We start from the raw sequence: 10827 nt of genomic DNA, 5'->3' as shown, positions 1-10827 counted from the left end.
TATATAGTAGTGGCTAGTACACAAAGAACAGTCAATCAGACACAAAACTCAGCACTAAATGATTCATAGAGGGAGATTTCCATAGAGTTGTAGTAGTATCCAAAGCAAGGTATGAAGAAACTCTATAACTAACAACATATAGTCACAACAGTCAGATTTAGATCAAAATAGGCACGCATTGAAACTCAAAACTGAAACATATTCAGATGCTAGAGGTACATAACTGATTCCAGAAGAAAACAAAGAACCAACATAGAAGTGCAGACTAGCCTAACACAAACTAAGGACAAAGCAGTAAACTATCTCATGCATTCAACTATCATAGGATGACAAAAGAGTATCGAGCATTATCATAATAGTGCTATATCAGGGATTCACAAACTAAATCATACTCATATAATTCAAACACATATAAATATGTAGAAGGAAAGAAAGAAAATTAACATTGCAGGGATTAAATCACTAACCAGTAGCAAACATTATACGAACAGAAGGATAGTAAAGAGCTTAATAGCAAGAACCCCAGATCTCCGATGCTTCAGAGTTCACAAGAACCTCGAGAAGGGCTCCGAGCAGTGCTTGCACCGAAGGAGGTCGTTTAATAGCCTTGGCTTTCAGCCGGCCTAGAATTTCACAGAATATTCGAGTGTAACAAAGTGAATAAAAGAGAAGAACAATGAGAATAATAGCAGTGATTAGGAGATTCCGAGGTCTGTCTAAGGGGTTTTAGGGGAGGGGTTTATATAGTGTACAAATCAACCGAGTAAACATGGAAAACAAATTATTTAAACACAAATAAGGAAAGATATATTAGAATCAATCGATTTTTTAGGGCGTGAACAAAGGGGTTCGGTAAATCAACAGGGAATTACAACTATCACGCAAATAATACTAAAAATAAACGAATACAGAAGATTAAACAGAGAATAAGGAAAATATCATACCAAAAATCATTTAGAGTTAGATTTAGGGCAAAATAAATTAGAAAATAGGAAAAGAATAGTCAAACACAGAAAAGGAAAAGTATCAATCAATCGAAAAATCAGTAAATGAAAAAAAAAGGAAAGTCTCAAACCCTAGTTGGGACTGACGACTTGAATCGAACCAATAATGCAAGAATCGTTTAGTATAACATGCATATAGACGAAAGATCGTCCAGATCCTTACAGAATCAAAGTAAATCGGTCCGTTCTTGAGAAGTAGTTCTTGCCAAAAATAAGGCAAGAACTAAGTAACACCGGGCAAGAACTAAGTAACACCATAAACATACGTATAATGATAGAGTATCACAAAATAGGTAAGTAGATCATGGACTAATTCCATGTTTGAGTCGGAATCGAAGAGGATTAAGGGTTACGACGGCTAGGGTTTAATCAGAGGAGAAGAGAGATGAGAGAGTTTAGGGGCGGTGGGTTCAGGAAATGGGGTTAGGGTTTGGGTGATGGGTAGTTAATTAAAACGGGGGAATGGCTAGGGGCTGCAGGCATAAAACTCAGCGTCCCCAGGCAAAAATGAGTGTCAGTACAAATAATGTACCGAGTATGTAAGGAATGAAAATTAGTAAATAATAGACATGAGAGAAACATGGAGTAAAAGACTCGACATTTACGTCTGCATAGCTCTGTGAATCATTTCATTTTTATAACGTCATGCATATGCGTATAAATATCACACCATGCATAGGTATATGTGTTCATAACATCATCAAGCCTCTGAGAGCATCCCATCATATCATTTCGGCCACTATGGGTAAATCATCAACGTATACCAGCTGATCAGGTGGTGATGCGTATATAACGCCATAACCTTTTCCCATATCCCATATACATATAATATATGTGTATATAACGTTATCTGGTCATGGGTCAATGTATATGTATAAATGCATGAAATGCATAAGAAATACGTTAATAAGATTTCTCAGAATGTCATAAAAATCAATATGCCTTTTGGATAAACTTTATCAAATACGTATTTTTTGAGACACATGAACAGAAGATATAACAATAATTCACATGGGGAATCAAGAATATAGGCACCCCTAGTATTTCTACGAATAGAGTCATTTATGAAAGTTATGCATTTGCTCGTTTCGTTCGTGTCGTATAGATCATGCCAAAAAGAAAGAAGAGATAGCCTTAACATACCTGAAGTAGGAAAAAATCCGTATAATATTCTTGAGAATGATTGCATCGTACTCACTTAGAATTACAAAATCTCGTTGCTATAACATTACATAGTATAACTTCATTGCAAATCTCTTAGAATTGCAATCCATATTGAAGTTTTCATCTGTTACCTTCTAATACATATATGAATTACTCACGTTACTATTACATAAATTCTTATATGAACTTGGTGAAGCATCCTTCATCACCTTTAGAGATACAAAGTGAGTTTAAAAAGGGGTTTAAGCCTTTAAGTGTGGGCACCACATGGTATGATGATTTGGCCACTAAATTCTCTTTAAAAGTGCCATCTTGGTATGTGATTCAAGAGTCATTTAAGAGACCAAATCTTGCTGCCACGTTTTTGGCTTAGTCTTTGTCCAAAGACTTTAATTAATCATCCACTAATTATTAATTAACTTGTTAATTCTTCCATTATTCAATAATTACCTAATTATCCACATAATTAGAAATTATCTCAAATTACTTAAAATACTACTCACTTTTAATACACTTTGCACACCTTACTATCATGGTCATATGGTACCTTGTATGGCACTAGTCCATAAATACCGGGTATTTTAGCTTGGACCGTAATTTTATCCAAAAATGTCAAAGTTCGACGAAAATTTATTTTCTTCGATTCGCTTAGCCTCTCACCTTCACGAATTTACTTATCACTTGTTTGAAGTAGCATAATGCTTATAATCTCAAAATAATCTCATTCCCGAACTTACGTCGATTTGCTTACGATGAAACTTTAACGTACGAAAATACGGGATGTGACATCTCATTTCCGAGCCTATATCAATTTACTTATGGCGTACTTCCACGTATGAAAACATGGGTTGTAACATCATTCCCCCCCTTGGAACATTCGTCCTCGAATGTCGACTGATGTACTTATCATTTCCATAACCTATGTCTTCTGAATACTTTAGTACTTTCCTTGCAATCTAAGCAACTATTCTGTTAATAATCCCAAAGGCCAAGGCATTCCCCCCTTTAGACCTCTTTCTTATACCACGACTTGTGGTCGGAGTATTGCTACCTTCTATCATGTAGCTTGTACGATTCTGACCTTGTAAGTGCACCTATGCGGCTCTTCTCTCCTTTTCCCTCCGGCTTTTAGCCAATCTCTAGGCCTCATTTTGTAAACATATACAGAATTATGACAAGTTGTACCTCTGGGCGTCTATGGGTATACTGAAGTTCTTTGCTTGGTACTTTGTTGAACTTACGAATATTGTTATACCTTATTTCATAGCTCCGTTTATCCATCCATATGACTTTACTGCATCTAGGTAGGTCATACTATACGATAACTCTTACTTCGATTTATCGTTACTGAGGTATGCTACCAAACTCCAGGTTACTTTCGCTGCTTATCCCATATGCATAAATCTAAGTCCTTTAATGCTTCTTCACTATTGTTCATTTTAAGAATGACGGTCTAATCTCATCTCATACTTCATAACTTTTATCCATCCATTGTTGATTCACCTAAATATTGATCTATAATCTACCACTGGTAACTTGACCTTCTATGTAATACTGCCGCTAGGGCTCACGTCTCATCGGGAAATATTTGAAATGATTAGACTGATCCACCTGGGGTGATACTATGCTTTCATAACCGTATTTCATAGCATCCCGATGTGATTCACTTTATGTGGGTATTTTAATCCTGTACAATTCATGAAATCAGATCATTACTCAATCGAAGGCTCAAACGTCATCCTTTATCTATCACAATTACACCATCATTCTACTACCAGGGCAGCATTCCATCTTTTCTAGATGCTATTAGTCTTGACTCCTTTGAGTTCATTCAGGCTATACTAAGCTTTCTATAACTTAGAGAAATCATTAGCTCTCTTGTTTTCATGGGCTTAATCTTGAGGACTTATCCATTCTCGTCACCTTTTCCCTCGTCCTTTCTTATCCTTACTCTTGTCTTCCTGAAACCTTGTCGCTTTACCATACTTTAGCTTACGACCTACACATATCTATTTATATTACTCGCAACCTTCTGCATTTGAGTATCTCGTACGTTGTTCACCTTTACCTTACTTACCTTAAAATCTCGTATCACGTCTTCTATCTCTTTCATGACCTCGCTTTAACACAGGTATAATTCACATCCACAACTTGAAGCTCTATTATAATACTTGCACCTCTGGTGCATACACAATCCGGTGAGAGCTTCATACTGACTTCTTAGGAGGCTGGTACTCTTCTGACTGGATTTATCGTAGAGCCGTTATAGAATATGGCTATTGTACTATCTCTCTTGTACCTCTGATATTTAAGAGTGATCCTGCAATGTTCTCAATCGCGAGGTCTATAATTTTCTGGGTCCAATAATTAGACTCCTGATTTACTTAGTTGGTGTAACTCTTTAGTTTCCTCTTCCCTCTGATCAACCTTTATGTAGGCTTAAGCTATCTTCCGATCTGCGGCTCATGGTACGAGTTATTACTTTAGCCTTTCATAGACGCTATGGAATATCCGTGATACCATCATCTAACAATTCAATCCCTTGTCTATGACCTGGACTCAATTCTTTCTTTTAACTTATACCAGAGTCTTCTAAAGTTGTATGATTGTCAACATACATGCTGCATGGATAATACTCCAAAATATTGAGTGCGTTCATAACGTAACTAACTCTAGATCATTAATCGATTAATTCTTTTCGTTCCTTCTCAGCTTTATTTAAACGTAAGCTATTAATTTTTCTGGTCTTTCTGCCCCCTTGTTGCGTGCATACTTAGCTTATCTTAGTTCCCATGCATGTCGGAATTTTGTGCAATTCATATGGTCTCGAATATTACTTTTGGTTTCATTTCCCGCTCATTAGCCATGCTAGGTGCCACTTCCTTATGGAGTGCATAACAATGTTGTTGTGAGACTATTGTTACAAGACCATTTCCTCTTTTGGTCACTGTGCTTAGGTTGAAGCCTTCTTCCTTATTTCCTCATCCAGTCTTTCATTGTAGTATTTAGGGAGACCTTTTGGCTCTTGTAAAGTTACAAGCTTATCACATCGTATCCTTGACGAAATTTTTGATGTTCTTCCTTGCCTATAATTATCCGTAGTTACTTATTTCCACGACCTTGTGCTTGTAGGGTTGCTCCTTAACTGAAGTTTTGACTGTCTTCCCAGTGAGACTATCTTTTATTTCCATAATATTCATACGATACCTTTAACTACCCCAACTCTTATCTAAATATTTCTCAAGTATTACAATGATATTACTGCGAGGCTGAATTCACTATATTGGGTTTTTACTATGTTTATCTTGCATAGTCTGTTGATTTGTCTGTGTCCTCTTGTTTAGCCATAACTAGGCTCTTCCTGGATTATCCGTAGTTACTTGACAAAATTTTTGATGTTCTTCCTTATCTATAATTATCCGTAGTTACTTATTTCCACGACCTTGTGCTTGTAGGGTTGCTCCTGAACTGATGTTTTGACTGTCTTCCCAGTGAGACTATCTTTTATTTCCATAACATTCATACGATACCTTTAACTACCCCAACTCTTATCTGAATATTTCTCAAGTAATACAATGACATTACTCCGAGGCTAAATTCACTATATTGGGTTTTTACTATGTTTATCTTGCACAGTCTGTTGATTTGTCTGTGTCCTCTTGTTTAGCCATAACTAGGCTCTTCCTGTATCAACTACTACTACTCGTTGGCCCATTCTTATATCAATATTCCGCGTAATCTTACTTGGGTTATTTCCTTTGTCTTAACTTACCTCTCGCATTGGTTCTTTACTCATCAATAACATCCCGAGCATGAACCGTTACTTCCTTTCCTTGACGTCGTGCTTGCATAATAATCTGGAATCGTAGCATATCTGTAGGATTCAGATAAGTGCAATCTCATTCCTTTCTCATTTTTATTGCATTCTTCCTTTATTAATCCATAGTTACTAGAACCATTTAATTCTGACTTAATGCCACATCACTCCATATTCCCCCCCCCCCTAGGGGAGCACTAAGAATTGGAGCCACGACGATCTACGTATAGATTTTTCTCCTCTTCATCTTTGGCATCTTTTCAAATCATCGATGACCCAGCCTTGCGACAATCCTTCTGTATCAAGGATAATAAAATTCCTTATTCGCGAGGGTGACAGTTAGTATAACTGGCACATACAGTCCCTTAAGCTTAACTTTGCTCACATTGCTTGCTTTAGGGAATCGTCTTCCTGAATGACCATTCTCTAAATATCTCATGAATCTTTTTCTGTTGTCCACTCTATTATCGCCGGAACGAAATCTAAAATTCTCATGATGCTCACTATTATCCAATCACTCAGTCCCTAATTCATATTTAGTTTATCTTGTTCACCAGCCCATACTGATTTCTATTGTTCTGGGGTCTAACTTTTTCTTCCAGTAGTCGCGTTGGAGTCACGAACTTATTTCTTGAAATAAGGATATGACTTTATGGCCTATACTTTTTAGTTGTCTCAAGGCCTGTCACCTCTCGTCTTTTCCTTCAATTGACTATAGACTCAGTAATACTGTCAGCTTTTTGATCTACCGTTGTCATCCATGTATCATATCTTACTTATAATGCTTCATTAACTCTTTTCTTATTTCCCGCTAACATTTATGTCTATCACTTTATTCTGAAAACTCGAATAAGACATTCTTTTGCTTTTAGCTCCCTTTTGTTCCATCCAGTGGCTTTTCGGGCTGCTTAACGTTCTCGCTCTACTAGGGACGCGAGCCACACTAAGGTAATATCTATCCCTTCCAGGCTTTCCATGCCTATCTTTTGGGTTTTTTTCTTTTCATGCTAATATTCACATATAATTGTAACATTCTAGAGTGCACCGTCTGGGTGCCTCACAAAGAGATCTATTAGCACCTTTGTAATATTCTTCGGAAATGTCAACTAACACAAACATTCCATTTACCATTTTGGGTTACTCTAACCCCAGCTAGATCCTGATATCCCGTCCTTCTTTTAAACCATATCTACTAGCTTCCATAGGGCATAACTGAGATTGGTGTGGCTGATTGTACATACCTCTACTACTGTTGAAGGTAACTCAAAATACTTATATCTCCCTTTCTGAATGGTACATAATGATTATCTTCACTAGTTGGGTACCTCATACCCTTCTTCATCTTGCTTCTTTTACTTGTTGAAACTTGTATCTATCTTTTGAATTTCTCATTGCCTTTCACCATAAGGGTGGATAGATATTCCTACCATAAGGCTCCTTATCAAAAGGCTTACACATCTTAGTACACACATGATCTGTTGAATACCTCATATTTATCCATCATAAGTATGATGCAAAATCGAGTTCCTCTGACTCAACTCTTCCACAACCGCATTCAATCCCTTACCAACCGTCTTTCTAGATGTAGGCATCACCGTATTATGAATAAGATAGAGTTTAGAAAATTGAGTTCCTACAACTGAGCTCTACCACACGATCTAGAGTAAGAATAAAGAGTGACAACCCTAAATGCCCTGCAACCTCTTGCTTATAAGTGTGGTGCACAACACACCCATAAACAAGACTCTACTAGACACGGCTTGTAGACTCCCTAGGACAGAACTACTCTGATACCACTTTTGTCACGACCCAAACCGATAGGCCGCGACGGGCACCCGATGCCTTACTCAATCGAGTACCAACATAACGTATCTTTTCGTATCATACTATCATAGATAACTGAGCCGGAGAGGCTGCCATGAAATACGTAGAATACAACATGAAATACCAACTTATACATTAGACATTCGGGCTTATGAGACCAAAATAACCACTCGTACACTAAACATAGGCCGACAAGGCCATACAATCTTTTACGTATATGACATCTGTCTACAAGCCTCTAAGAATACATAATTATCATAAAGATCGGGACAGAGCCCCGCCATACCAGATAATACGCATCTAAATCATACTAACCAAACAAGCAACTCCAGAGAAAATGGAGTGCACCAACATCTTCCGCTGAGCTGATCGCTCTCTCGACCTATCTATCGAGACCTGCGAGCATGAAATGCGGCGTACCCAGGAAAAAATGGGCGTCAGTACAAATAATGTACCGAGTATGTAAGGAATAAAAATCAGTAATAGACATGAGAGAAACATGGAGTAAAAGACTCGACATGTACGTCTGCATAGCTCTGTGAATCATTTTATTTTTATAACGTCATGCATATGCATATAAATGTCATACCATGCATAGGTATATGTGTTCATAACTACATCAAGCCTCTAAGGGCATCCCATCATATCATTTCGGCCACTATGGGCAAATCATCAACGTATACCAGCTGATCAGGTAGTGGTGCGTATATAACGCCATAACCTTTTTCCATATCCCATATACATATAATATATGTGTATATAACGTCATCTGGTCATGAGTCAATGTATATGTATAAATGCATGAAATGCATAAGAAATACGTTAATAAGATTTCTCAGAATGTCATAAAAATCAATATGCCTTTTGGATAAACTTTATCAAATATGTATTTTTCTGAGACCCATGAACAGAAGATATAATAATAATTCACATGGGGAATCAAGAATATAGACACCCCTAGTATTTCTATGAATAGAGTCATTTATAGAAGTTGTGTATTTGCTCGTTTCGTTCGTGTCGTATAGATCATGCCAAAAAGAAAGAAGAGATAGCCTTAACATACCTGGAGTAGGGAAAATCCGTATAATATTCTTGAGAATGATTGCACCGTACTCCCTTAGAATCGCAAAATCCCGTTACTATAACATTACGTAGTATAACTTCATTGCAAATCTCTTAAAATTGCAATACGTATTGAAGCTTTCATCCGTTGCCTTCTAATACATATATGAATTACTCACGTTACTATTACGTAAATTCTTATATGAACTTGGTGAAGCATCCTTCATCACCTTGTAGAGATACAAAGTGAGTTTAAAAAGGTTTTTAAGCCTTTAAGTGTGGGCCCCACATGGTATGATGATTTGGCCACTAAATTCTCTTAAAAAGTGCCACCTTGCTATGTGATTCAAGAGTCATTTAAGAGACCAAATGTTGCTGCCACGTTTTTGGCTTAGTCTTTGTCCAAAGACTTTAATTAATCATCCACTAACTATTAATTAACTTGTTAATTTTTTCATTATCCAATAATTACCCAATTATTCACATAATTAGGAATTATCTCAAATTACTTAAAATATTACTTACTTTTAATACACTTTGCACACCTTACTATCATGGTCATGTGGTACCTTGTATGGCACTAGTCCATAAATACTGGGTATTTTAGCTCGGACCGTAATTTTATCCAAAAATATCAAACTTCGACGAAAATTCATTTTCTTCGATTTGCTTAGCCTCTCACCTTCACGAATTTACTTATCACTTGTTTGAAGTAGCATAATACTTATAAGCTCCAAATAATCTCATTCCCGAACTTACGTTGATTAGCTTATGACGAAACTTTAACGTACAAAAATGCGGGATGTGACATCTCATTTCCGAGCTTATATCAATTTACTTATGGCGTACTTCCACGTATGAAAACATGGGTTGTAACAGTTTGTTAGATACATGTCTCAAATAAATAGGAAATAGGGTGAGGAAGAAAGAGCATATAATATTCACTTGATAAGAATACTTTTCAGAAGACGATTCTCCCTGGCAAAGATACAAAAACTACCTTTTTATCAAGACTGTTATCCATATTATTCCACACTTTTACACCAGATCCGAGAGTAGTTCAAACAAACCTTGGATTTATCTGTCATTCATCATTGTCAGGAGGAACATTCGTCAGATCCATTCTTTATTGGGTGAATCATTCCTCATATTTACTTAAATGTCATTTATTGCTATTTATTGCTAGTTACATCTCCATTATTGCTCATTCTTTATGAACGCTTTGTGTTTATCATTGTCAACACATCATTGGATCTGTCCCATCTCACACACGTTTTCAATATTTGCATTTAAATTTATTATCATTAACTAGATTTAACCCGTTATTATATAAATTTAATAGTTTAGCCTAAAGTTATACTTTTTGGTCAAACAAGACCCTCAACTCAGGAAAGCATAAGCACCATATTAATAAAAATATAGATAAGAAGGGACAGTACCAAAAAACCATATAAAAGCAGAATAAAAACAACAAGATAGTAAGGTGATCAACAATGAAAGAAAACAACGGTTTGTCATAAAAACCTACTACCAATAAAAAGCGAGATTGCGTGCCAATACTATTATTATGAATACTCTAGACTACCTACTCTACTACCATAATCCTCGGTCAGCTGAAGATGCGTCATGTCTTGCCTAATCACCTCTCCCCACCTCTTCTTTGGCCTACCTCTACCTTTTCATAGGCCCTCTAATGTCAACCTCTTACACCTCCTCACCGGGGCGTTTGTGCTCCTCCTCCTCACATTACCAAACCACCTAAGTCGCGCGTCTCGCAACTTGTTCTCAATAGGAGCCACACCCACCTTGTTGCGAATAACTTCATTTCTGATCCTATCTAACCTGGTGTGCCCGCACATCCATCTCAACATCCTCATCTCTGCTACCTTCATCTTCTAGACATGAGCAATCTTAATTATAGGAGTATTGGAAAATGAGCCACTAAGATGAAATCTA

Source organism: Nicotiana tomentosiformis, chromosome 1 (genome assembly GCF_000390325.3).
Source record: "Nicotiana tomentosiformis chromosome 1, ASM39032v3, whole genome shotgun sequence".
Lineage (NCBI taxonomy): Eukaryota > Viridiplantae > Streptophyta > Magnoliopsida > Solanales > Solanaceae > Nicotiana > Nicotiana tomentosiformis.
Note: the sequence above shows the minus strand (reverse complement) of the source record.